The 12,598-nt window shown below is 32.8% G+C and overlaps 2 protein-coding genes across 5 annotated transcripts in view; one reads left to right on the top strand and one right to left on the bottom strand.

Moving 5' to 3' along the window:
• Window positions 1-12,598, bottom strand: part of LOC142339644 (uncharacterized) — a 615,633-nt gene that overhangs the window by 316,132 nt on the left and 286,903 nt on the right. The gene's annotated exons all lie outside the window — the stretch shown is intronic.
• The window catches only part of LOC142339637 (uncharacterized), a 16,382-nt gene continuing 11,331 nt past the window's right edge, over window positions 7,548-12,598 (top strand). The window contains exons 1-2 of one of the 3 annotated variants that reach the window (XM_075389822.1): window positions 7,548-7,974; window positions 9,146-9,256. The gene's annotated coding sequence lies outside the window, so the exon portion shown is untranslated. Of the gene's footprint in view, window positions 7,975-8,826; window positions 9,257-12,598 lie in introns of those variants that run through there. The other 2 variants (XM_075389823.1, XM_075389821.1) reach the window with 2 other exon arrangements.

The raw sequence follows: 12,598 nt of genomic DNA, 5'->3' as shown, positions 1-12,598 counted from the left end.
ATTTTTCACTTGTGAGACAAAATGAGGACATTAGCAACTTCCATAAAGGCAGAAGCAAAATTCTATCTGTTCAGCTCATTTCAGCTGTAAAACTTTGTTAACACTTTAACAGATGTTCAGCGTAAATGTATCGCCAGTCAGTGTAAATTATTTTTTGCATGTTTCGCCCGGCTATCAATTGATTTTAAATTGACCCAGCCAACATATGAAATATTTTGTTTTTGATATGTTGATATTTCTGAAACCAACTTATTCAAAAATTGGTTGGTTAAACTGAAGTGATTGAAGTACCACAGTAATTTTACTGACTAAATAATCCATGTTAGTGTTTGGGGCTTTAATTTTTTTTTAATTAAATCAATCATAAAATTAGTTAAAATGTCATTACTATAAAAGATGTAACAAATATTTAAAAACAACACGAAAATCATGAACTTATCCTGATAACTTGCAATCAAACTTGCTTTTCTTGGAAAACTCATTTTTAATCCGTTGCTGAGAAGAATTGTTTGGAACAAAAGTAAGAGGGCAGCAAACTGTTGCACTTTTTCGAGAACTACTCTTATGCCAGGTCTAAAAAACTACCAATGTAAAGTAATGTTAAATCGTCACATTTTTAGCCTTACTCAAAATTTTTGAAGCCATCTGTTGTTGGAGATTGAATTTTTCATCGGAGATAAAATTGACTATTTTTCATAAATAGTCACGATTGAGGAGGATCAACTTTGTGTTCCGATCCACTTGCATTGTACTGTTTTTGAGTGCGCTCGCTCCTTAAAAAAATGTAAACCAAACAAAAAATGAACACAAACTCAGGATATAAACATATATCTTGGAAAAATGTTCTAATTTACTACTTTTTTGAGTTCTCCTAGTTAAATTGAAATATGAGGTCGAAAAAGAAAAGACAACACAAAGAGAGCGAGAGCGAGCGAGTGAGCGAGAGTGAGATAGAGAGAGAGAGAGAGAGAGAGAGAGAGAGAGAGAGAGAGAGAGAGAGAGAGAGAGAGAGAGAAAGACAGAAAAGAGACAGAGAGATAGAGAGATAGAGAGAGAGAGAAGAGAAAGAAGAGAGAGAGAGAGAGAGAGAGAGAGAGAGAGAGATTGAATGCTTTCATTTATGTTGAAGCAAAAATCCTTACAAAGTAAAGGATATTAAACATATCTGCAAAAACACGAACAAAAACAAACCGAAACTTTCGTACTTCATTAAAGTTAAAGACATTTACCAAAAGCAATTAGTTTTTTTCTTTCAAATGATTCTATTTGATTTAGGTATCAAAGAAGAACTGAGCTATGTCTTTTTGGCCAAGCAAATAGTCTTTAAGTTTTCTTAAAAGACCCAGTTTTTTTCTTTTTGGAGAAGTGCCTTGCCAATCTAGAAAAGAAATCAAGCAATTGTCAGGTAATTTGAGCTGTTTTGGTCACATTTTGTACTGGAGAACGCCTTAAAGAATTGCTGTTAGGTTAGAATCAATGAAATAGGAAAATCATTAGTAGTAATAGGGGCTTCCTAATTACCACTTTTTTCACATAAAATTAATCTTTGTAGGTTTTTAGCCTGATTTAAAGTTTTTGTTGATTTTACTATGTTTTTGTAGAGGTTAAAATACAATATTTGGAGAACGATTGCATTTGTATTGATTTTAGCAGTCCACAGTATTAGATGTAGACTTCCGTAAAAAAAATTTTATTCGACCCTTAGAAATTGTTGACTTTAGGTTTACCATGAAAACAGGAAAACAGTTGCAAAAAACAGTAAAATGACTTCCTTCCAGAATATACATTTTTCCTCAACAGAAATATTTCATTAGTACAACTTAGTCGCACAGCAGTAAAAATAAAACGGCTAATAATAAAGCCTTTTCATTTAAATTATTCCACCCTTGGTAAAAATTTAAGTAGTTTCTTCCAATTGAATCAAACATTTTGGTTTGTTTAGTTTCTCTGCAAAAAATCTTATATGAAAAATCTGTTTCTTTTTCAAATTTCCAATGTTAGCAGCAGTTGAGTTGGTCTCTGAAACATACTTGATTAGAAACAGTTCAAATCTTCTATTGAATTAACTTTTGGGTTTTCACTTTTTTAGATGATTGTATTTATTCGAATTGCTGCTAATCTCCACTTGTAAATTAACTTCTCAAGCAATCAATCATATTTCAATTATGACACGTCTCATTCTTAAGATTATGCGGCAAGAACATCAAAAAACAACATGTAAAAGCGAAACGTATTCAGCGATAATTTTTGAAAACAAACCGTGTTAAAGATTGAAAAACATAGAGCAAGGACTCGCCAATTGACCTGTTTTTTTTTAAATTCCCCCTCGGAAAATCAAACATATGAGACCTGTCATTGATGCAACTAGAAAACTGAGCAAAAAAAAAACTGAATACAGCAAAAACTCAACAATAATTTGATTGCTTTATTTGAAAATCAATGAGACTTGTCGTTTATGATGCCAAATAAGAACAAAACATGAAACAAATACAGGCAGATATCAAATTTTCGTTGATAGTTTTTAACAGTGTTAAAGTCTGAAGCGCCGTAGCCGGTAAACTGGATCTATTAGGTATATCTACTAAATTGGCACTAGAGAGACTATCAGACCTATAGCCCATGAGCCTAAGTGATCAAACAGCAAGAAAAGACAAAAAAATATGGCCAAGATAATATCACATTTTTTTCCAAAAACAAACAGTACTATAATCGTGAAAGCATTTACTGGCCATTAAAGGGTTCAAACATAGGCCAATGGGTATGTTAAATAATTAGAGCGCATGTATCATTGTTGAAAAAGTGATTTCAAAGAACGGCGAAATCCGAATTCAAACTGAATTGAAAGTTTCTAAAAGTTGGTTGAAACAGGGAATTCTCAATCCAATTTAGTGGCAAATTTCAAATTCGCATATCGTTTGGCAGTCTTTACTACTCCTGTGTTACTGGAACCGTCACTCCACGTTGACTTTTCATTGGCAATAAGAAATTGCGAAAAAAAATTGAACAGATCAAAATCTAATAGAGCGATGTCAAAAGTTAAATTAGCTCTTTTACTGCTCAAGAGCTATTCAATTTAGAAACCGTAAAATAGTCTTTTTTAAGCCTCAAATAACCAACTTTGATACTCTATGATGAACATATCGACCGGCCAAAATTGGCCGAGCTTTCTTGTTGTGTTTTTGCTCGGTCAATTTTGGCCGGTCGATATGTTCATCTTAGAGAAGTGAGACTGGTATCATTAAAAAGCCCATCCACAGTAGAATATGAAAATTCTAAGACTTTTGCGTAGTTTCGTTTTCTTAAAGGAGTGATCAAGGTTTGGATTTTTGTGAATATTAGACAAGATCACGTTGTTTTTAGTCACATTATCCGTTTTTCTCGTCAATTTGCTCCAATTTGTCAAAATTGTTAACAACAGTGTTTTTGGTTTTACTGCTAGGGATAAAAGGGGCTTACCGATTGGTTTCGTCATAAGCTTTATTATACATTTTTTCTTAAATTTTTTGAATATAAGTCTTTTTTAAACAAAAATGGCTCCAAATGCACTTTTTTCATCCAATTTATTTTAATATGCCAGAAGCAGACACCTAACTTCTACTGTTACAATCTTTGAAAACTCCTCGAAAAAGCTAGTCTTAATCTCAATTCCTCAAAGAGTCTTCTGGAACTAAATTTTTGGAGGCTTTTTTTTTGAAAAACTAACTCAATTATAGAAAATACATCAATTAATTTTGGTTCATTGGATTATTTTATTTGCTATATAAACTAAGTAGCCTTTTGGAATAGTAAGTTATTTTTGCTGAACGCGCAGGTTTTTAGGTCTAGGTTTGACTCATATTGGATTCTTACAATCAATAATTATTCAGATTTTATTGGGGCGCGGTCTTTTTAAAAATATTTCCACATTTTTGTTTCTTCTTATGTTGATTAATACCAAAAATGGTTTCAAATTAGAGCTCAATTAATAAAAGATCATATTCAAAAAATCGAAAAGATCCTATTCTAAAAATAAAGCAAAAAAACAATAGGTCTTAAGAGAAAGGCTCTTTTTTATGACCTTGACTATCTGTTTTCTTAAATTTTAATTGATTTCTCTTGTTTGACTTTCATTTGTCATTCGTTTTTCAGGCAATTGTCTGACTAATAAAACAACAAAGTGTGTTTTTAAGAGCTAAAGATGAACCTATAAAAGAATTCAAGTTGCTATGTAATGCCTCTGACAACTTTGAACTTATTTGCTTTCAAAAAAATCAGTTTTGTTTCTAAGTTTGCCAATAATTTTGTCTTATTTTTCTTCACTTGTTGTTTTGTCACGAAACACAAAGAGAATAATTGATTCCATACAAAGGGAAGATGACTCTTCATTGTAATTGTATATATACGCAATAGCTTTTGGGCCTTCTTACTACGAAATTTCTCAAAATGTTTATTATTTTTGGATTTTAACCTATTTTTGATGCTACTACTTGTTCCGTTTTCAATATATAACATTATGAAAAGCTCCAATTGGCATTAAAGGAAGGCGCTAAAAAACCTTTTTTATCGAATTCAGTGAATAGCTTGTTTCTCACGGCTGCGAAACCTTTCCCTCGGTAAACTTTTGGATTATTTTCCTCTAATTGTCGTTCTTTATGTTGTCCGACGGCACATTTTTAGCAATCAGAGTTCTAAATTGCTTCCATGAATGTTTAATTGAATCCATTTAGTGATTTCAGTATATAGCTGAAAATTAATTAAATAGATCTGGTAATTTTTTTAGTAATAAAATTTTGAACTTCCCAATTTTCGTTCTCATTTTCAACATCAAGAAACTTAGCCTCAGAATTGACAGAATTAAAAAACTTTTCGTTGCGCCATACAATATCTTGGGTGTTGATTTTTTTTGTTGAATGTCTATTGAGCTTAAAAATGTGTTTTCATGAGGATTTCGTGAGTTTTATACACTTTTTAAAGTTTGTGGTTCTTTTTGTTGTTTCTTTTTCACAAAGAACCTTTGCATCAAAGTCGCAACTTCTTTCTCGACATCCAGTTTTTTTTATGATTTTGTCCTCAATTAATGATTTCTTAGGTTTGGTACCACCAATTTTCATAAGAAAAGTGTGATTTTTGTTATTTTCCCATTTCTGAATTCTTTTTTGTTTCTTTGCCAGATTATTAAACTATTTCAGTGCCCGCAAAAGCATTAAAAAATGCGCAATTGAAGATACTAAATGTTTTGTTTTCCGTAACCCATGGTTTTAAAGGCTGCAAAAACGCTTTCTTGTTAATTTGAAATGATTTTTTTCGTTTGGCGTTCTTTTTGTATTCATCTGATGTTATGGATAAAGAGAGGTCCTAATTGCTTCCTAAGGATTGTTAAATAACCTTCCTAATGAGCCAAGTTGATACGTATAGGTTTTAATCAATTTGTAATTGGCTGTCTTCAAAAAAAAGAGAAGAGTATATTTGAACTTTGCCTTTTTTGCTCTTCTTGTTTGACGTAATACCGAATCTCAACATTGACAGGTCTCATATCTTATCTAATCAAGAAAACGTAAATTTCTTGAATTAAGGGTTTATTTGATTCCATATTCACTTAATTATTAAGTGTTTTTTTTTATAGAAACCAAGTTTTTTTTTGAAATAATATTTTCTAATATATGATTTTTATGTTAATCTTGTCTATTACTTTCATACTGGCAAGTTTTGTCGGCCCTTAATCCAGCATTATTTTTCCTCTAAGTTGTTTTTGTCGAACGATTTGTGAAATGTTGGAAGTTCCCAGTCTCTTCTCATTTGGTTGACAATTAAATAAAAGCGTGGATGAGAGATGCCGCAGCATTATGTGCAAACGCACATTACCGAGCCTCCTTGTTGGAATCTCTGACGAGATAGGATTGAAACGTTTGTACCGGGACCGAACTTGTCATTCGTTTCAACACTGCAATACAACTGGTTTTGGTTCTTAGACTTGAAAGTTGACTTCTTTACGACTGTAATTCCTCTATGTCCGAGCTGGGCTAGCTGCAAAGTTTTTGTTTTCAGTTTTTTTTTGAATTTATAAAGTTTCACGATTATTGCAAGATAATTACACAAATCTGAAATGCTATTGAGCTATTTGCTAACAAAAGCAGGTTTGAGATATATCTTACCAGCTATAAAGTGTTCCTAATTCAAGTTTTACTTTTTCAAAACACTTTTTTACATTCTCCTCAAATTTCAATCTTTTAAATAGTAAACCATCTTTCTAAACCATCATTAATCAAATTTGGTATAATATTAAAATTTCTGCCACCGTCTGTGAGTATAAATTAACGAGAGAAACTTTTTCGAGGAATTTTGCCTAACGTCAATCAGTGTCTATAGTTATAACCATATTCCTTGTTGCGTCCTACAAGAATTGTGGATAAAAATATTTTGGAATTGGTTGATTTTTATCAGCATTATTAAACTTGCTCAGTTAATAATTCCTCTTTTCCCCCATTTATTTATTAGTGAATGAAAGGAATAGATTAACTAAATAACTCGACGCCTCTGGTTATTGTTGTTGCTGTTGTGTTATATGAGTATTTTCTTCTATATTCTTCAGTCTAGGAACTCTTCAGTTGCAGACAGTTTAAACTCAAGAGGCGTATTGAGAATTGTCGAATTGTCTGCTTAGTGAGCGACATAATTTCTAGCTTCTCTAATTTCAAATGACTACCACAATGAGTGTGCGGCTGATTCGAAAGAGTGTGTACCTTAGCCGAAAAGCTCACTAAGCCGAATATACAAGATTTTGTCATTTCTTTCGCACTCCATTAAAAGTACCGAAAAAATTCGATGAAGTTCTCATTTTTCGTCCTATAGAATCATGTGACTTTAAATAAAAACCAATTTGATTTTATTTCAGATAATTGGAACGGAATTTGGTTTCTAAGTTGCAGGTCGCACGATATATGTATGATCTTCGGATTTGAGTTCTTACAATAAAAGTAGCATGTCTTGAAAAAGTCACTCAGTTATGACAAAAATAGAAATGAGAAAGTGGCGAAAGTCTTCGAAGGCTGATAAACTGACAATCGGTAGGCTTGGTTATTATTATTATACATATAATAAGCCTTGTCTCAATTTTGTAGACAATTGCAGAGACGCGCTTAACGTAAAGCGAAGTCTAGAGTGAAATAAATAATAGTGATTTAGCGACGCAGAGGTAGGCGGCCATTGTTTAGCGTAGTAAGAAGGGGGGAGGTGTTGTTGTTGTGGATCGAGGTGGGGGGAGGGGGGTTAGGAATTGTGTCTGTTCATGTCTAATCACAGTGTCTCCATGACTGTGGACATTATGTCTTTCTCTCTTCACTCTCTCAGGAGCCTTGATAATACAACATAACAGCATATAATAAACACACAACATACATACATATGTACATATATAAGAAGGTATAGAAAGCTCTGCTTTGACGTACATACTTAACCACAACCACCGCCGCACTCGTTTATTCACGCACACGCGCGTATCAAAAGGTGGGGGGGGGGGGGGGGGGGGGGTAGAAAGCACAGAACCGGAGCTAAAATGGCGGTCGGTCATGACGGCGGCGTTGATAACTCCTGTCTTTTCTTCATACGCAACAAACACAGCCATAAATTGTCCATTTAGCTACAGAGTGACTTCACTGCTATATACGATTGTAATTTAACACAGATATAATATTTCACATTTCAATCACATTTATTTTATTTTTATACCTGGACTTAATTTACACTTGTTCATTTCGTGTCCTTTTTCATATTTTACTCTATAAACGTTGGTCGGAGTCACATACGAATATTGCACAGTTATCTATTTTGTCATATATGGTTACCACATTTAAATTTAATACTTATGATTATTATTACGTAATTGGTCCAGGAGTGACATTTATGTTTATCATATCTGATTTGCGACAACTGCATCAATTTTACTGCAATCAGAATTAGTCGGAAATTGGGCAGAAATTCACAATTAACTAATGCTAAGTATGTTGATCATGACCCAAACTGCACTGAGGGTCAGAAATCACGGATCTTTTCGACAATTGATCCCCCCCCCCCCTCCCCCTGGTACCTAGTAGAGAATCGCCCCCTTTGCCTTTGCTATACTTTACTAGAATATTACTTGGCCTACAGTTTAGATAGCCGAATATCAGTTTAAGCACAATTGCGGTCGGTTATCCCCGCGAAGCCCCGACTCGCGCGAAGCCCCCCCCCCCCCCCCACGCTCCAGTCAGAAAATCTTTTTGCTTTGTTTTCCAATTCGGCTAATTAACATAGCATAACTTATTTTATTCTATTCAGTTTAACATAGTAAGCGAAGGCGCGGAAAGTTATAAGTAATCTCTGATTGGTTAATAATATGCTCGCTTAATTTCTATTCAAGAATAGTCCCCCTTTTGCAGGGTGGGGGGGGGGGGGGGGGGGGCAATTGTTGAAAAGATCCAAAATCACAATCACTGGTTATTTGATCATAACTTTAGCCCGTTTCGCCCAGCGCGACAAATTTTGGTTCAAATTATGATCCGACAAAAACAAACTTCCAAAAGTCGAATAAAGTCATGGTCGATCTATACAATAAACAATGATATTTAGTTTGTTCAGTCATTTTGTAAAATTATAAGCGAGCCACACTTAAGCGAGTACATACATACAATTGTGCTTTCGCGTATCTATATCTATCTTAAAAGTCATGTAATGCCAAACTAGTCGGCGATTTACATATAGTCGTTTCTAGCCAAGTCGTGTACATACATACACTTTGCGTGTCTATATGTACAACTGCGGCAAAATTGGTCACCTAATTGTCTCGTGACGCATGATTATAGTCAGCGTAGAGTCAAAAGAACATCTAAGAACGAATACCGTGGCCAAAATCAAAATTGTCAAAGTTGAACATTCGAAACGATAAAAGGTGGTCAATTTTCGTCATCCGCGTACGCGTTTTGTACGACACACTTTAACAATCGCTCTTTCTGAAAGCTAGTCATAATTTGGCACCAATCTTAAACGATGCTTCGCGTAAACAACAAAACAAAAATCTTAATCGATGCAGAATTCCGATTTTTCTATAAACAATAATTATTTATCGCGCTTAGATATAGATACATTTATTGTTTAGAAAAAAGTCGTTTATACCAATTTTGTAACTGTATAGCGTGTGAGACGAGGCTGGCTGTGGAGTATAATTTATTCTGGTGAAGCTCCTGTAAGCCGCAATCACAATCTACCAAACGCACGTGAAGAAAAAAATAGTCACACATAAAATGTAAGTACATACATATAGAACTACATACACAGTTTTATTTTATCATTTCTGAGTCATTTTTGTGCTTATATCTTTATTTTCACAATTTTACTCAATGGTGTGTTCATTTTTCGTGTCTTTTTATAGGTAAAGGTTTAAATTAATACTGTTTTCTAATAGTGCGACATTCCCGCAATAATTAGGTTTTGCACGGCAATATTTTCATTTAGAATATTTGTCATAACTTCAAGCAGTGAAATTATAAATTTGCGTTTCGAATATTTATCGAAAACATTAAAATTTGTACTATATTTCAATTATCTGTGTATTTGTCATAATTGACAACGGTAAGTTGTTTATATCAAGCACGACGTTGTAGAAAAGTGGGCGGGGAATTAGTTTTTTGGTAAAATAACCGGGCCACATTTTAGCATATTAGGCGTGTAAGAAGGTCCGATCGCGGCATACTAATATTGGAACCGCGAGCCAAATACCAAAATTTGGCAATTTCCAACAAACAAAATTGAAAATTTAAGCCGACAACCCGACCGCGCCCGTTGTTACGTTTGTACGAACTACTGATAATTTGACAAATCAAATATCTTTCAAATTTGAAGTTTATCAAAAAAGCTTCAAAAATTGAATTTGAACAAGAAACAGATTAATTGAACTGATCTGGAGCTTCAATTTCAGCGAAATAGGAAAAAAAAATAAATTTTATTAAATCGTAAAAAGTGCTTATTTTGTGATGTCCGCATTGCGCTCATAACTTTATTTCTCTTGAACATAAGCTAGCAACGTATGTTGTAACTTTAGCTCACAATAAGTTGAGCTTGTAAGAAAAGATAAAGACCTGACAGTTTTTCTTAATTTTTTCGAAAACGTTGATTTTTTTGTATTGAAATTGCAATTGTTAGTTTTGGGAAATCTTTATTTTTTTCTATCAGCGACCAAAAGCAGCTAACCGTTTCAAATTTTCTATCAACTGTTTCAACATGTTTGTTAGAGTTTGATTTTTCCAAAGCATACTGGAACAGCTTAAGTAATACCATCGTTTCGAAGCTCTCTTAGCATCTAAGTAAAATTTCTAATTCAAAAGGTTATTGGGAAAAAAAATCGATGATAATGAATGACATTTCGATGTAACACGGTGAAGATATTTTTTGGAATATTTGCCATTTTTAAAAAGACAAACTCCATATTTAGTCAATCAGAGCTAATCAGAACTCCTAATTTGGAACAACTTTACAAAACTATCGGAAAAAGTGGTACAGCAAAAATTGAGGTTTTTTTACATTAAACACCTTTAAGTAATTTGAACTGCTGCTGCAATGCTTCAAAACGAAGATCCATCGCAATCCATTACTTTATTTAACAAGAAGGCTCATCCGAGGCAGTGCGTAGCAAAAAATGTTCCAACATACGTCTCAAGTTCGATACCAACTTCCCTTTGTTCTGAGGGGAAAAGACTTCTTGACTATTACTTTTGGCCAATTCAGCTTGAAGCATTTGTTTCTACAGAAACCTTGATTAAGACTTTTTTTCATACAAAAATGAAAAAATCAGAACCTTCATATTTTGATTTATGAAGTTTAGCAAGAGCAATCAGGAGCACAGCAAATTCAGATTAAGTCACCAATAAATTGCAAAACGAATAGCTGCAATCATTTTTTTCTCGATGGAAGTAGCAAATAAATAAGTGACTTTTTCAGTTGAAGGTTGGAATATCAAGAAGTCATCAACAAATGGAAATTAAGATTGGTCACATGCTATCTCTTTTGAAAGAATTTTTTTTTGAGGTAATTTTAATTAAAACTATTTTATTCAAAATATTGAATTTTATATTCTTCATTGTATTTTTTTTAAAATATTTTTCTAATGAAAAACTGGTTTACTGTTGTGTCATATATCTCACGCTGGTAACTTTTGTTCATTAGCGTATCAATCAACTTTGAGTTCCGTTGGAGAAAGAATCGTTTAATGTCAACAATCAGTTGATAATAACGGAGCAGTGTTCAAAAAACATTTTTTTTGCTTTTTCTTCAAATTGGTAGTCTTATGCTCTTATTGTTGCGAATGATCCATATTTGATTATTTAAGCTGTTTTTAGTCCACTTTAACATGAAATCGGAGCAGAAGTTTTTAACTTGTTTTTCGAGTTAGGAAGTTTTTTTTCTTTCATTAAAAAATCAATTTTTTTTTAGATTTTTTTGAACTAAAAACACTTTCAAGTTTTCTAGAGTTAGATTTCGCACTAAACGGGAGGGTTATTCTAATGCTAATTTATTACCCCCAAGATCAGTAGCAGGTAAAATGAAATTCACAGTACAGTATGACGTAAGAATTTTAGGTAACTCACAATTTATTCTTTATAGAACAAAACGTTGGTAACATAACAGTAAATTAAAATCTACAGTAAGCAAACCAGCAGTTAGGTGGTTTTTACTACCAAAGTCGAAGAAACAGTTAAGAAATTTTTAAAGAAAAAATTTGAAATCAGCAAGAAATATGTCTAGTATAGTTGATTTAGAGTTAACGTCTTAGTAAAGTCTTGCTGACAAGTATTTTAAGTCATTATGTTAATGTCTCCAAGAATAGTAATTTTTTACTAAAATCTACACAAATGAAAATCTTCTCAAAACAAAAAAAATTGGAGCCCTAAAACATAAGACAAGAGAAATATGTTAAGAAGCTAGAGAATTTCAAGCGAATTCAGTCAATCTATTTTGAAATCTTGATCAATTTATCTCTTCTTCAAATTAATTTTGCAACGATTTTTTGGTTCTACTTTTGCAATTGCAAAGGTTTATTGCAATTGTAAAGGTTTGGTGAAAATTTTAATTTGTTTGAGGTTTTTTCGAGTTTTTTTTAGGATATTTAATAAATGTAATAGGTTTAGATGAGTTGATATAACCAGCTGAAAAAGTTGCTTTGAGCATTTCTAAAAATTGAAATTTCATGGACTGAATTTGTCATATATGGCATAGATTTAATTAGACGCTGCTCACGAGTTGGCTAATTGTTTCGAATTTTCCTTTACAACACAAGTTAAATTTGATCAGGATTTCTAAATCAGATCATATTTTCAGCATGATCTGAGATACCGATGTTTTATATCCCATTACTGTTTGTTAATATTTCATGGGAATCAACAAGGTAGAGAAAACCCGATTTGTATCGGAAAAGTTTTGCAATTATTTCATCAATTGTGACATGGCTGCTTCAGTTATAAAATTGCAGCAAGTTAAATACCGAAATTTATTGCACTATTATTGCAATAATTACATAAAATATATAAGACAACGTCATTATTTCTGATCAGATACACAGCAGTCAAGTTGAAGTGAAAAAAATTGTTACAAT

Source organism: Convolutriloba macropyga, chromosome 5 (genome assembly GCF_964194025.1).
Source record: "Convolutriloba macropyga chromosome 5, txConMacr16.3, whole genome shotgun sequence".
In the NCBI taxonomy this organism is placed as follows: domain Eukaryota; kingdom Metazoa; phylum Xenacoelomorpha; order Acoela; family Convolutidae; genus Convolutriloba; species Convolutriloba macropyga.
The sequence above is the reverse complement of the archived record's forward strand: the minus strand, read 5'-3'. Positions and strand labels throughout refer to the sequence as shown.